Here is a 6757-nt window from a genome sequence, read left to right on the forward strand (position 1 = left end):
TGTTTTGTTTGGCTGGGCTGAGTTATTCTATTTATGTGTTTGTTGTTAGATATTTATTTAGTTAGTTAAATAGTTAGTTTAGTTTTTTTTTAAATTTTATATTTCTCTATATATGTTTATACATTCGTATAGGAGGGTGGGTTGGGGAATTGTTTTTTATTATTTGTGTTTAGTTTTGTACTATTTTTGTACTGTTTTGAATTGCATTGTTTTGTATTTGTTGTAATATTTAAAAATCTATTTTTTCTTAATAAAAATATATCATTAAAAAAAACTCAATTGCTCTTTGACTAAGAATAAACATTCCTCCTCTCTGGAGAGCAGGTTCCCAGGGTGAACAATCAAAAGCTGTTGGCTCAGACCTGTGAGCCTCATGGGCTTTTCCTGTAATGATATCCCTCTTGCAGTATAGAGGCCAAACTGAAGAGAGTTTGATAAGCCTGGTGTCATTCCTGATGAAGGGCTTATGCCCCAAACATCAATGTCTCCTGCTCCCTGAATGCTGCTTGATCTGCAGTGCATTTTCAGTGCCACACTTTTCAACTCTGATCTCCAGCATCTGCAGTCCCCACTTTCTCCTATTTACACATAACACAAGTTTAAAGATATTGAAACACATTGTTAAAATATAATTCCATGAATACCCAAAATACTTCTGTACAAATCCCCAAAACACCCTTTTACAGATTCCAAAAACAGTCCTTTACAGATCCCCAAAGCATCCCATTACAGTGCTCATACCAGAGAGAGATTCCTTCTCTATCACTTCTGTAGGTTTAATTTAACTCCAACTTCAACTCTCAGTCTACAGAACCTAATAGCCTCTTCCTGGAGCTTTCACATCACTGAGTTTAAAACTTTCTCAGCTTTAATAACCTCTTCAAGATTTTACCCAAACACTTCTGCTCTGGAATCACGACTAAACTCCTAACTCTGACATAATCTACCTTCTCTTTTTCACAGGAATTGCTGCTTCGCACATCCATGTTCAGCTAGGAACTCTGTAGAATTGTCCCAAACTCCAACTAAGACTGAAACGTTGCTCTCCAAGTTATGGGTGTTTACTGCAAGCAATAAATCAAATCTCGGTGCTTGTAAACATTGTTACTGTGGATTTCTGCCAAACGACTTTGAGAATCTGCTGAGGAAATTATCAGAAAGAATCCATCGTCTTAAGATGTGCCGACCACTCTCTGATAAACTTGCAATCATAACCTTTTCCAAAAGAGACAATGTTGGACTGCACGGTTTAATGGACTGCAGTGAGGTGACCAAACCCATCCTTCCCAATGCCAGGGGCAACACAGACCCTCAGCACACAATGTCCCTTAGACAGAGAAATCACAATGAATTTAAACCAGATAACTCAGAACTCCAGTTGTGATAACGCCATCGGTTGTTCCTGCCAGCACAATCAGACCTCCAGCAGCAGCATGAGATTATAAACCAGGGAGCTGGATGGGAATCTCCAGATGAGCAAACTCTCAAAATCTTGTGACCACGTGACCATGCCAACTAATCCGAGCTACAGCGCAAAATCATGGGGAAGCAGTCATTTACCGCCCAGATCTCCCCGTGAGACTCTGCCAGATTGCAGACAAGGTGCAGTCGATGCCACAAGTGAACAATCATGGTGCCAAGTGAAAAATGGTCATTGCTTAAGAGTTATCTGTATGGGCGTCCTCTGGGTGCTCTGGTTTCCTCCACAATCCAAAAGATGTGTAGGTTAGGTAGATTGGCCATGGGCAATGCAGGGTTAGAGGGAGAGGGTGGGATGCTTTTCAGAGGATCGGTGCAAACATGATGGGCTGAATAGCCTCTTTCAGTGCTGTAGGGGTTTTATGATTCTAATGGGCAGCACGGTGGCTCAGTGGTTAGCATTGCTGCCTCACAGCGCCAGGGACCCAGGTTCGATTCCAGCCTTGGGTGACTGTGTGGAGTTTGCACATTCTCCCTGTGTCTGTGTGGGTTTCCTCCGGGTGCTCCAGTTTCCTCCCACAGTCCAAAGATGTGCAGGTCAGGTGAATTGGCCATGCTAAATTGCCTGTAGTGTTAGGTGCATTAGTCAGAGGGAAATGAGTCTGGAGGGTCAATGTAGACTTGTTGGGCTGAGGGGCCTGTTTCCACACTGTATGGAGTCTAATCTTAAGCACAAGGCTGCAGTTCGACAAGCAGATTTTCTCTCAGGCAAGGAAGAGGAGAACACTAGATATACCAATGTTGAGCTGAAAATGTGTTGCTGGAAAAGCGCAGGTCAGGCAGCATCCAAGAAGCAGGAGAATCGACGTTTCGGGCATGTGTCCTTCTTCAGGAATGAGGAAAGTGTGTCCAGCAGGCTAAGATAAAAGGTAGGGAGGAGGGATTTGGGGGAGGGGCGTTGGAAATGTGATAGGTGGAAGGAGGTTAAGGTGAGGGTGATAGGCCAGAGTGGGGTGGTGACGGAGAGGTCAGGAAGAAGATTGCAGGTTAGGAAGGCGGTGCTGAGTTCGAGGGATTTGACTGAGACAAGGTGAGGGGAGGGGAAATGAGGAAACTGGAGAAATCTGAGTTCATCCCTTGTGGTTGGAGGGTTCCTAGGCGGAAGATGAGGCGCTCTTCCTCCAACCGTCGTGTGGCTATGGTCTGGCGATGGAGGAGTCCAAGAACTGCATGTCCTTGGTGGAGTGGGACGGGGAGTTGAAGTGTTGAGTCACAGGGTGGTTGGGTTGGTTGGTCCGGGTGTCCCAGAGGTGTTCTCTGAAACGTTCCGCAAGTAGGCGACCTGTCTCCCCAGTATAGAGGAGGCCACATCGGGTGCAGGTGAATTTGTGTGTGGAGGTGCAGGTGAATTTGTGGCGGATATGGAAGGATCCCTTAGGGCCTTGGAGGGAAGTAAGGGGGGAGGTGTGGGTGCAGGTTTTGCATTTCTTGCGGTTGCAGGGGAAGGTGCCGGGAGTGGAGGTTGGGTTAGTGGGGGGTGTGGACCTGACGAGGGATTCACGGAGGGAGTGGTCTTTTCGGAACGCTGATAGGTGAGGGGAAGGAAATATATCCCTGGAGGTGGCGGAAATGATGACGGATGATACATTGTATATGGAGGTTGGTGGGGTGGTAGGTGAGGATCAGTGGGGTTCTGTCCTGGTGGTGATTGGAGGGCGGGATCAAGGGCGGAGGAGCGGGAAGTGGAGGAGATGCGGTGGAGAGCATCGTCGATCACGTCTGGGGGGAAATTGCGGTCTTTGAAGAAGGAGGAAATCTGGGTTGTACAGTATTGGAACTGGTCCTCCTGGGAGCAGATGCGGCAGAGACGAAGGAATTGGGAATATGGGATGGCGTTTTTACAGGGGGCAGGGTGGAAGGATGTTGATCAAATCCTGTTAATACAGTCAACATTCCCACCTCCAGTTCCATCCTGCAGGAAAGGGGAGTCGCCCTGGGAAAAAGGCTGAGTCACGAGGAATCCAGCTGCAGTGATGGACTGCAGACACAGCAGCTCTGACAACAAAGCCAAATGATTGGCTGCACAATGGTCTCACCACTTCCTCAATGAGTATGCACGAAGAGAGATTTATAATACAGGTGAAACCAAACTGTTTTACCATCATTTACCACAACATCCTTTCACATTTACTGACAACACGTTGCCAGTGAGGCAGGGAAGGTGTACAGCTGCAGTCTGTACCAATCTGGATGGCACCAAAAGGTTGCTCCTTCTGTTTCCTCTGGGTGCTCCAGTTTCCTCTCTCAGTCAAAGATGTGCAGGTTAGGTGGATTGGCCTTGCTAAATTATCCATGGCATTCAGGGATGTGCAGGCTAGGTGGGTTAGCCGTTGGAAATACAAGGGTACAGGGATAGGGTCGGATGATCTTTGGAGTGTTGGTGCAGACTTGATGGGCCGAATGGCCTCTTTCCACACTGTAGGGATTCCATGATTGAAAATCCTACTTACATCCAAAAGAGTGCCTCTTATTTACCTTTTCTCAAGGCAGTGCAGTTGAGTTTCTCCAAGTTTCACTCAAACTCAATCCCTCTGAATCAGCCTGATAGTTTCCTCCAATAACTCCAGCTCTTGACTGTCTGTCTCCTTTTGTTTTTCAAAGAATCAATTCACTGGTTCTGAGAAAGTGGTAACCAAGCTGGTTTTCATTGTTCCTGACAACCACTGCATTCATGTCTGTGAACCATCTGTTCACAGTACAGTGTACTGTAGTTGCCTGTAGCTGCACATTCCTCACTCACTTCGAGAGAAAATGTATTTTAATAATAGAAACCACCACAAGATGGCAGACAACACCATCTTTTCAGACCATGGTTTGGTAAAAAGCTTTTTCACAATTTGCCTGGATATCATAAGTTTTGTTTTTGAAATTCATAGGATGAGGAATTGAGTGTACCATTCTGCAAAATCAAAAATATCCTGGGGAGGCAGCATATGGTGGGGTACATGGGTTTGAATCCATTGTGGCAGATAATGAAATTTGAAATCAGCAAAATGATATAAAAGCTGGCTCAATGGTAACCAATCAAAACCACTTTTATCTTTCAATCCCAGCTGAGGAAGAAATCTGCCAAACCTTACCTGGTCTGGCCTAAATGTGACTCCATACCCACATCAATGTGGTTGACTTCTCAGGCAATAAATGCTGGCCCAGCTGGCAATGCCAACAAACCATAAATTAATTTTTAAAAAATTCATTCATGGGATGGGGGCATTGCTGGCTAGGCCAATATATATTATCCATAGGAAGTTGGTTGTAGGCCAGACCAGGTTAAGGATGGCAGGTTTCTTCGATAAAGGACATTAGCAAACCCAGTGGGTTTTTCTCAACAATCAACAATGGATTCATAGCCATCATTAGACTCTTAATTCCAGATTCTTAATTGAATTCAACACCATCATCAGCTGTGGTGGGATTTGAAGCCACATCCCCAGAACATTACCTGGGTCTCAGGATTAACAGCCGAGTGATAATACCACCAGGCCATCGCCTACCCTGAAATCATCTAAAGAATACCTGGAGAATATTTATATTTTGTCATCAGCTACTCAGCAAATAGAGTTTGTAAACCTGTTGAAAATTTGGTTTGAGTGAAATACATTACACTTGTAGAGTGGCGCCAGCCTTTAAGAAGCTGTCTTTACTTCATAACAGTGTTTTTATTCTTGCTGAGCCAGTAGCGAATCTATCAAGCAGGGTGTAACTATGAAACCTTTTGGAAAGTGTTGAGAGTTGGGAGGGAAAGTGGTCAGTAATCCATGTGTGAAATGGTGAGAATCTAAAACATGAATACAGGCTGAGGTGACTAGTTGCTGTCAGGGGCAACCATTTAACAGATGATCGAAATAACCTAGGTGGCAACAAAATGGCTTTTTAATGCAAATAACATGCAAATTGACAATTCTGCTAAATCTGCATAAAGTGGCATTTAAGTTACTAACTGCTAAAGCTGCATAAGGGAGTAACGACAGCGTGCTTCAATAGCGATTAGCAGACAATGCGCCCTTTAAAGCATAGAAATAACTTGATTAGATAAGACACTCTTAGCCATCCTAACTGACCTTCAGATGCAGGTGCAATGGCTCGGTTAGTGAGATTAGGGTGGCCTTAGTGTTTGAAAATAAAGTTGGTTCCCAGGAAATATCATTGGACCAAGTAACTGTCAAATAAAGCAATATCATGTATTGATTGGTGATTGTTTGAATGTACTATGCAATCACAGCATGTACCCTTCTTTAAAAAAAGTATAAAAATGTCTTTATTTTAAGCCATGTGTGCAGCTCCTCCAGGGAATAGGGAAGTGCTCAACTTCAGTGTTCCTGGACACTCTGTGTGAAGAAATAAAGAATGAAGTCTTAAAGAACCAGACTGATTGTAAGTATTTATTGACTGATCACAGAACAGAGAGACCACCCTCCTCCCACCCCAACCCCTGGTCCAGATCTTCACTGGTATTTACAGGCAATCCTATTTTATTTATTCATTAATATTGCTGAGGGCCTGGGTGACCACTAATCATAGCGAATGGGTGGCACCAGTGTCACCCTGTTCAGTGTGTGAGGAACACAGTCAGAATTCACCAGATTAAAAACAACAACTGAAATTGTGTGTGGAAGATGAGTGTTTCAGTGAGACAGGGAAAACGGGTACACGGGTAATTAACTATCGTCCATGAGAGACTGAAAGCATCTCTCCCTATCAGGGAGAGACAATGGGTTTTATAACTTGAAGGACTTTACATCAAGCATGTGGGACAGCAAGGAAGCATGTCCTGAGTCTACATCAAACAGAACAGGCATTGGAATGGGAACCTGTGCTGTTGGCATTATTCAGAATCACACACATCAAACAACCCTTTCGGAAAAACATATTTTAAAAAATTATATTTCATTGTAGTCTGTTAACCATGCAATCAGATCAAAGAGATGTGTGTACGATTAGAATGAAGAGTAAGAGCATTAGTGGGAATCAAATAGATACCATGCAATGCTACATGGCATTAATGGTAGTGCAGTTGGACACAACTGTCAGATGACATGTATGAGAGGTCAGTTCTCCATTTATTCTTGAATGACCTCGCCTCTCTGATGTTAATTAAAGTGTCTCAATAGTTCACAATGTCTTTGTGAAACACTGAGGAACTTTGTTTTTGAAAACACTGAATAAATACATGGTGTTCTGGTTCATCCTGTAGTATACCCACACACAGCCACATTATTTCTTCAAGTAAGAAAACATCAGCAGTCATTTAGTAGGTGGATCAGGTAGATTCCATCAA

Source organism: Chiloscyllium plagiosum, chromosome 34 (genome assembly GCF_004010195.1).
Source record: "Chiloscyllium plagiosum isolate BGI_BamShark_2017 chromosome 34, ASM401019v2, whole genome shotgun sequence".
Lineage (NCBI taxonomy): Eukaryota > Metazoa > Chordata > Chondrichthyes > Orectolobiformes > Hemiscylliidae > Chiloscyllium > Chiloscyllium plagiosum.